The sequence below is a fragment of the Amblyomma maculatum genome, chromosome 2 (assembly GCF_055883805.1).
Source record: "Amblyomma maculatum isolate TAMU_Amacu chromosome 2, ASM5588380v1, whole genome shotgun sequence".
NCBI classification, from domain to species: domain Eukaryota; kingdom Metazoa; phylum Arthropoda; class Arachnida; order Ixodida; family Ixodidae; genus Amblyomma; species Amblyomma maculatum.
This window is the reverse complement of record NC_139345.1, coordinates 104,576,943-104,586,834: the sequence shown is the minus strand read 5'-3', so window position 1 is coordinate 104,586,834 and position 9,892 is coordinate 104,576,943.

The following is a 9,892-nucleotide window of genomic DNA, read 5'->3' as shown; positions in this document are numbered from 1 at the left end:
ACATTGAAAATAAATGTTTTCATTCATTAATTGAGCGTCACGCCAGATGGGGATCAAAATTTCAATCAAAACTGCTATATGATAGTTTCAACTTTTCGTTTACGCTTAATTTTAAAACAAAACGAAAAAAAATAATCTCACCTGCCTCTTTTGCTGTAGTATCCCTCTTCTCTACAGAGACGCTTCTGCATTCATGCCGCCGTACTTCGCCCCGCGCGTAGTACGTGCGTCGCGGGTAAGCACGTGCAAGCGAGCAAAACGCATTGCATTTCAGAACCCCGAACGTACGCACCATGCGCTTTTGATTTTGTTGGTAATAATGATAATGAAAAGCTCACGCGCCCGTTAGTTAATAGAGGTACCATTAAACTGTCTTATCATTCTTGTCCTATATGACTTACAGATTGCGTCATGCTTCTGCCTTATCGCGCGCGGGGCCGCTCCAAAAGCGCAGTCGCGAATGAACGTGCTCTTATCATTTTATTGCACTGCTCCGCCAACAACATAGTGCGAACGCTCGTGTCTTGAAGCACATTCCAGGCCTAGGTACTTAAAAAGAAACCAGCAGAGAAGGATAAAAAAAGTGCTTGACTTTCTTTTCCGCTATAATTGTGATGCTTGGATAAAACGTTCTTCCCTCTTATACTCCGTGGGGCAAGCTATTTGCAAAATTACGAAAGGTATATGACAGTAAAAACCCTTAAAGGTGTAAATAGCTTGTCTGATGGCGCGCACTTCATGATTGCGTTCCTACGCGCCTGATGACCATGGTGTAAAAATGTATATGGTGTAAAAAGGGCTTGACTTTCTCTTCTTCAAATTGTGAAGCTCGGATAAAACGCTTATACTCATGGGGCAAGCTATTTGAAAATTACGAAAGGTATACGACGGTAAAAAATGTTATACCCTTAAAGGTGCAAATAGCTTGTCTCATGGCGCGCACTATACACGATTGTGTTCCTACACGCCTGACGACTATAGTGTAAAATTGTGGTCGAAACACAATCGTATGCTGAGCGTGTCATCCTGGTTGGCCCAGGTTATGGTCGCGCTCGCATTTGGTAGTGTTGCAGAGGGCTCTGGAAACGGCAGTATACATTCCGCGCTCGGTCCCCTGCCTTTTCTTTTTTATTGTTTATTTTTAATTCTTCAGCGCATTTCATTGATGTGAGCGCGGCGCAGCTGGGAGACGCTCGGACGCGACATTCTTTACTACGACCTCCACCTCACCCAAACACGGGTGATTTTTTTCTGGACGCACTCGAGCTTTAAGGGCACAGTTTGTAGGTGTACAGGTGCATGCTGTTTTCTTTTTTTTTTTTTTTTAGGCGCAAGATACGGCACAGCTGCTTCTCTCTTTTTTTTTTCTTTTTTTTTTTTTTTTTTTTTTTTTAACAGGTTCCGGTCCAGCAGCATGTGCGCCACGCAGAAGGTCGGACGTTTTACGATACCTTCCCATTAAACCGTATACGGTGTAATATTTCAAATTATACGTGCATGCCGGTACACAATGTACAGTCGTGAGCAAAACTGGTATACAACACTCAGCCGGGGACGGGACTCGGGAAAACTGCATCAAAATGCCATCTAACGATAGCGACAGGGAAAGCGACAGTGAGACATGCATCTAGATAAAATGGGGATCTGGCCCTGTTGTCTCGATCCCACAAAACTGCTACTAGATGAAGTCGTAACGCAGTTTTCTCGAGCTCCGCCATCGGTTGAGTGTTGTATACCACTTTTGCTCACGACTGTACAAGTGGAAACTTTTCATTTGTGTGCGCGTGTGTTTATTTGAAATATGTCATGCACTTTGTTTAGCTTCATACAAAATTTTACCCAGCGATGAAGAGGCGTCACAAGCAAGACACACATTTCTTTTCTAAAAGAGGTCCGTACATTTAATATATACCAACCGTCAGTTGGCCAACGGATTTTTTCGTTTGCGGTTCCTTAAGTAAACATTGGATCTGGTATTCGTTCAATACGCGTTTCCGACCACGCACAAAAGGAAATAGGAATTACGTTGAAAATACAAAAAGCACGGATCGGTTATCTCAAAACGTAGACAAAGAGTTATCAGGGAAGGAGACAGGAAATACACCATTGTCGAAGATTAGGGTTTACTAAACAATGCGAAAACCATGCACTCTGCCGCCGCGGCGCCAGTGTTATCCGCCGGCGAGGTTTGCGTACAAAAATGCATGCAACACTAACACTAGAAGGGCTTTATAATAACAAACTAGACTATACAGGTAATAAAGAAAACTTTCAAATGATGTCAGTGAGCGCTAAGGCCATGCTATAGTTGATCGGGTCATCATAAGCATAAAAAACTGAGCTACCACTTTAAAGAACCCCAGGTGGTCGAAATTTCCGGAGTCCTCCACTACGGTGTCTCTCATAGTCTGAGTTGCTTTGGGACGTTCACCCCCCCCCCCCTCCCCCCCCCCCCCCCCCCCCCCCCCCAAGCCTTTTTTTTGTTAGTGATGTGCTGGGAGGGCTATCATAACCCTTGTCCCTGCAGCGGAAGTGTATCTGAGCGGGAAAGGTCCTTTATGAGTGCGAAAGCGCATATCGTCAAAGAAGAGCAAAAAAAAAAAAAAAAAAAAAATGTTGCTTGCTTTGCTGGTTGCAGTAGCAACTGTGACCTCCCCCATCCATTGTCGAGCCACTGAAACGACGAGTTAGGCGATGGCATGCACAACGGATATCTCTTGCCAGGGCAACTCCCCACTATCGCCTTTATTATCGCTCAATTCGCTCGTGTAGGGCATAGCTAAAGGACCTACACGTGTCGCCAGATTTCCTCTCTTTCGTATCAATATCGTTGCGCAACCGTTTTTTGCTTACGTTCAGGATGGCGTCATTCTGTTTCGCATTCCCTTTTAGCATTCAGATTCAAACTGACGACATATTCAGCTCCAATTGTATGCCGTGAGGGCATTTTACAGTTTGCCTTACTCTGAACCGCGTTCTCTCGATACTATAAACCGCCAAGCTGCAGAGTCATGTCAGACAGTGACTCCGTAATCTGTTTTAGGTGGGAGTTTAACCCCGGCTCATTTCTTGCACTCTTTCTCGTGGAATGCATTTGGGCGTGCATTTATAGCAGTCATCGAAATATATCCTCTTTTAGAAGCACTGGGTATGCTTCGTCACGATGACCGGCGGTCGGTGAACGTTGACGATCCACAGCATGCACGCACGATCGAGTGCAGGGGAGATCAACACAACTCATCCGTATCAAACCCTTCTCAGTATCCTCCACTTCCGACTCTCCTTTGATGAACTCGTGAGGCGTGGTTACCCAGTCATCGTGAAGTCGGTACGAGAGAAAGCATCAGCTATATTACACAACATCGAACTCTGCGATAAAAAAAAAAAAAAATTAAACGGTGAAGGACTTTTACATTTATCTCAGCCACGGCGCTCCGCTCTGGTTCCGCTTCATGAGAGATCGACGAGGCCAGCAGGAAGGAAGAGAAGGAATACACGGAGGCAGAGGAAACAGAGCTGGTCGTCTCATCCCTTGAGCGTCTGTGAGCGTGCGTTGGCACCAAGGAGGTTAGATGGGTTACTTTACGTTGGCGCGGCGCGGGTGTTCAGAAGCAGTGTTTTGTTAGGTTTTGTTGATTAACGCCCCAAAATGAAAGGCTCCGGAACGAAACTCGCACAATACAAGGATGACTTGTGTTTCGACCCCATCGAAACGTGGCTGGTATTTGACCCGGCGTCTTTGAGTGCAGGCGAGCGCCCTAACTACTGAGCCACCGCAGCGGGGCCATTTGCCACACGCACTGCAGTCGCCAACAAAAACGTATACGTTCTATATAAAAACTTGATGCAAGACAATACTAGTGCCAAAAATAATTTATTTTACGCAAATAAATCTTTTCCTGTATCATAGGAAAATTATAAATTTAGAACGTAGCAAATTGCGGAATGTACTGTGCGGAATCCGCACAAGTAAAATAACTCTTGTTCCGCGGGCACCCTAAACTATACGGCGTACCTCATAGTCCGAGTCTTTTTAGGACGTTAAACCCAATAAACGAAACTTAAATAATCAAATCTGAAGCAAATCGCCTTGGAAGCAAAGAAATGAAAATTGTTCGAGTGACAGGCCTTCCATAAACTATGAAGACCAACGAGGTCTGATACAGCGTGCTGTGTACGGGTGGGGAAACCCTGGAATAGGGGAACCAACCAGTGGCTCCATTCATGAAAAGAATGACTAACAGTCAAGAATACTCTCTCGGAGCGATAAAGTTATATTTAGCTCGATCTATAATTATAAACTGTCGAGCGTGAGTACAAAGAAAGTAACAGTGTATACGACGTGCTAGCGAGGACAAATGGAACGAGCTCCAATTTGAAGAACACACCTCCAGCTAAAGCTGATTGTTCATCACAACGTTCCCACGGAAAAATGGAAAGCTTGTATCCGTGTGAGGTTTGCGCTGTTTTAAGTCGAGCTTCAAAACTGAAACGCGAGAACAAAGCACGAACATTTTAACACAGGGAAGTGTGATGCAAACCTATAGTATCCAGTAGCTTGCGTATAAAGCTGAAATCGCACTATACAGGTGTTAATTGCTGACATAACTATTCGATTTCAATCCAAAAAAAAAAAAAAAAGTAATCAGAGGGTAGGATCAACAGGCACGGTCACATGATTACATTAACGTGAGAGGGTTAGAGACCCGTTTTTTGGGAAATCTGAGAGCGGCGTCAAAGTTGTGATCGAAAAATCGCGAGCATGCGCCTCTAGCAGGGGATAGTTGGCACGTGACATGACTGATCGCTATGATTGGTCGGCGAGTTCTGTGACGTCACGAGAGGTGAGTAGCAAAGTGCATGTACGCGGACGGGTTCCTTAGGGGAACCGCAAACAGTAACGCTATCGCGTCGTACCTTTAAAGGCGCAGCCTAATTAAACGTACTGCACAGTTTATTTTTTTCTCGAATTGATGGCAAGTAAAGGACTTCATGCCGTCTTATAAACGCGGAAAATTCATACGCTTAAAATTTTTATGCTTTGTACTCACTCGAGATAGCACTGCATTTATTTCTTTGGGCGTCCGCTCAAGACTGACGTGTAGATTTTTTTTTTTTGTTTTTTTTTTTTTTTTTTAGTGTGCTAGCAGTAGGTAGATTATTATAGGGAAAAATCGAGCTATTAGACGCTGACGAGCATTATAGATATTGAGCGTTAGTTGACCTCGGTTACGACGAAGATGCATGTATCGACCTTATTAGTGATGTCACATATCGTTATATCCGAAGTCACATGGTCTGCGTGCATCTTCGTTATAACCGGGGTTACATGCTCTTTATATCTGGGATCACGTGGTATTTGTGATAAAGGCGAAGAGTGGGTACGCGCGCGCACGTGAAGAAGAGAACGAGGAAGTGAAGTGCAGAACGGCCGAAGGGCAGTCGATTGCTGCGTAGCTGTCTTGTCTACGATACAACAATATGCGCGTATACCTTCGTCATAACCGATGTTGCGTGTTCGTTATATCCAAAATCACCTGCTGTGGATGCATCTACGTTATAACCGAGATCGCGCATTCGTCATCTCTGAGGTCACGTGGTGGGTTGTGTGACTTCAGGAGACCACAAGTCATGGCCTATAGAGTTGGTAGCTCAGACAGTTTCCTTGAGAGACTCAAACAATGGACACTCAGACACGCAGTCTCATGGCCATGGACGCAAGGCCTATGGGTAGCAGATCAGCTGCTACCCATAGACCATGCACATTTGGCTTCGTGAGGCGGAGCGTTATATCTAATCGGTTGGCCCTTCGCGTAATGAGGTTACTGAGAGGAAGAAGAATAAACTTCATCACAATAAAGTGGAAGGTTAAGCGCGAGTACGTTGGAGGGGTCCTCAGTGGTCCAATAGTAATCTATCTGGATGTGGCCTCGCACCGGGCCCAGTCCACCAGATTATGGTGATCCGGCTGAGCGGCCAGCAGAGCTTCATCACCGGAGTTGTGCCAAGGAGAGGGGATGAAAGGCACTGCTATCGGATATGGAAAGTGGAATCGTCGATGTGTTTAGTTTGATAATGTGGTTGGTTGAGAATCGGGTGAATTTTATGTATTGATCTCCAGTCGTGCCCAGGCAATGATCTGAGTAATGTCGCGTGGTGTGTAGAGGCGGGAATGTATACGGTCTGACTGAAGTGGTAATGTAATGCGAGCGTATGATAGTCGAGGATTCGTATCGTTTGTCATCCACGGATTTGGTGGAGTGTTCCACAAGTACCTGGAAGGAAATTTCTCCAGCATATGCATGCAAGCGTTCATTAACGGGTATACCTTCCTCGTACTCAGGTACTCATGTGACGACAAGAAAATGCGAGAGTTCGGGCGCGCCGTCGAGTCTGTTTGCGAATCGGTGCAAATGATGCAACTGCGCCTTGCAAGCATTGTCTACATTGCAATGGCCATGGCCACGCATTCCGCATTGCATACGCCAGTCGTGCGGAGTGACCCCGCCAGTTCAACTGTTAGATTCTTGGGCGCACATTTAAGGGAATAGGGATTAAGAGATCAGCAATGTGCATGTATCCGTCTTTGCCAAAAGTAACCAGGCTGCACGTTTTGCTTCTCGCTTGTATTGTAAAGCCAACATGGTTTTACAGAGCATCACAACTTGTTACGAAGTGAGGACAGGAGCTCGCCTTTACTTTGCACATATTTACAGCTTCAGAAGTGGTAGGAATTCTCTACTACCCGACTGAGAAGCGGAACCCGCTGCCTGGTTACTTTTGGCAAAGACGGTACCTCAACCAGGACCCGAAATAGGAACTGCAGACGTTAAAGGTAAACAATCACAAATCAGTTATAAGATAAACAAAGCTAAATGATGGGCTACATTCATAAGCTAGCGGACCTAATAGTCTCATGTCTCATAGTTTAGTCAAGTAAACTGTTTTTTTTTTTTTTCGAAACAATCACCGGCTGGAATGGAACTCTTCCATTTTTTTGCAGTTCCCAGAAATGTTTGAATCAAGTGCTTTGTGTTTACTTTCTGATGTATCGCCTGGCCCTGCTTCGCGGATATATGAAATAAAAATCTGAAGTGTTTTCGAGTATTATTACCACTATTTTTTTTTATATAGATTGTGTTGCGTTGACAAATGCGTTGGGGCGTTTCTCGCATGTGTGTGTACGTGTGTGCGTTGCAGTAGCTCTATCCATATATTTGTTTTATGTTCTTGCTTTCCATTCCTGCATGGTCACACAGCATCCGTAAACAGCGAGCAAGTCCTTAACCTTAACGCTGTATTGTGCCACGTATTCATATATGTCCTTTCTTCTAATATGTCGCCATTTCGTTATAAAACTAACCTTGTATTTATTTACTGACAAGTATATTTTTGGTTTATGAGGTGCACGTGTGTGACGATAGAAAGAAAACGTTGGATAGGAGCAATAGCTTGACTTCGGTGCGCTGCTCACTGAAAAAAATTAGGCCTCACAGACTGACACAACTTACCTCTGCAGGGAGCGCAACACAGAATTCCTTCATGACAAAAATCGAACCGCTGTTCACTCTTTTGTTATTACCTGATAAAAAAATTACCACCTTATGAAATTATAAGCTCAACAATTCTTGTCTGTGACTTCTACGAGGTTGTCAAATATCAGAAAGGTTATTTTATTGTGATTGGCCAGAAGAGTAATGCAGGGTACAGCGGATTATCATCCTTTGTTACCGATGTTGTTCTCTTAATAATTTTTATAATAATCATTTTATCTCTGGTACAGGAAAAGGAGCAGCAGCCAAAAAGCTGCCTCGAACTCGAAGAGCACCTTCACGGAGCGGCTTTTCCCGTTTATGATAGCATTTGCCAACGCGAGACAAGTCACCAAGCCGAAAGCGTAAATAAATAAATAAATAAATAAATAAATAAATAAATAAATAAATAAATAAATAAATAAATAAATAAATAAATAAATAAATAAATAAATAAATAAATAATGTAACTACATATTGATGACCCTGTGAAGTAGATGTAATAAAAACTATCAAAACACATTTCGATTTACCCTCGATTATTACTTTGATGCTTTCGCTCCAGGGCTTCAGACAAGCAGCGGAGCTCTTCCGAAGAATGGAGTCAGGGTGGGGTGATGGGTGGTGCTTCGGGAAGGCCAGTTGGCTTTCCCCACATGCGTGTTTTATTTCGACTTCGCCTCTCTGTCGTTGCGGTGCTTCACGACGTTGTAGGGGGCGGATGCCTTGTGAACAATGCAGGGAGGGGGATTGTGGTGGGTGGAGCTTTTCAGGAGTGTAGGGTTCGATGGGTGGGTTAGCTGGTAAATGAGGCTCCTCAAGGGTGAAAATTTCACTCTAAGTCGGATGCGGAGAGATGCCGCCATATTAATATCATGAGTATCATTGCTTTCGAAGTAAAATATTTCAGCAGCGGGCATCGCAGGAGGCGCGCATGTCTCGAGTACCCATCCAGAGCGGCGAGCTGGACCTAGACCAAAATGGTTTAACATCTAAAGCCTTATCAGACCAGAATACACTCGAAGACCAAGAAAGCAAAAATGGACACCTGCTCTTTCTCACTCTCTGCGGGCTTTTTTTTTTTTTTTTTTTTTTTTTTTTTACTCTGCTTCCTTATTTGTTTGTACTGACTCCACGAGCACTCAGAGCCTCTGCGAAGCACGCCGCCCACACATGCTCTGCTGGGCGTGTAAAAACAGGGTTGTTGTCTGCGAAAAAGAAAAAAAAAAGCAGAAAAAGGGTGGGTGGGAGAAATCAATGCTAGTGACGTCTCTTTCTCTCTCTATTTCTTGTTTGCCGTAGCTTGCGAGACTAATAAAGCACGTGACAATGTAAACAAAGTACCAATTGATGATAGCGTGCCGGTCCCTGCTCTTCCATGTGATCTTATAGTACATGGTTAACGGTTTCAATAGGTAGCTCGCAGTCACCAGTGGTTTCAATTAAACACAGAGTAGGGACAGGTGTGTGAGCACGGCTTTTTGCTTGTTTTATTGGGAAATGTAGCGCTTATTTCTTGTTCAAAGTGACTGGCTGACTGCGAACAAATAAGATTAGGACGATTAGGCAAGGAACTGAAATGATGCATATTTTTTTTTACATTAAAAGTTTCTGTGCGACTTCTATTGGTTGGTGAAAAGAACTGCTCTTGCGTATCTTGCATTACTTAGTGAGCTTTATTTCCTTTTTAAGATCAGTGCCTTTGTACGTCTGGAATGGTCGGATAGTTTCGCCGCTGAAGTGGAACGTTTTGAGACGCCTAAATTCGCCACATTGATATGTGTTCTTCGGTACTGCTATAATGCGCGGTGGGCGCAAAATAAACAAAAAATTAATAAAATATTATACCGACAGAACATATTTTTGCACTCATTTTCAGCCTGCAAATTCCAAGCGTTTCAGCAGAAAAGCCACGATTAGAGCAAATTAAAAGGAGCTTCAAGCAATGTGTGACTGGAACTACTTCGCCGCTAGTTTTACTCAAAAAGTTTGTCCCTTATCGTCCATGGCTCACTAAAAACAGCTGACCCCTAGGCAGGCGCGCCACTACTTCTTAGCAGTCCTAAGCAAATTAAAACCATTGCTCAAACTTATGTTCGGTCTCCCTTCTACGATCGTAGCGTGCCTGCCTTCTGCAAACCTTCTACTACGCCACACGGCATCTCTCCTCGCCCCTGTTGTCGCGCGAAGCGATCACACCGCAGCCGCGCACCGCTCGGTGTGGCGAGAAGGGTGCGCGTGTCTCCCCTCGACACACGAGTGGTAGCGGGTCTTTCCCCCCTCGGCCGTGGTTGTGTTGTGCGGGCCTGCCTGCGTCGTCAGTTTCGTTCAATCGTTGGACACACGCCTCGCATTCCTCG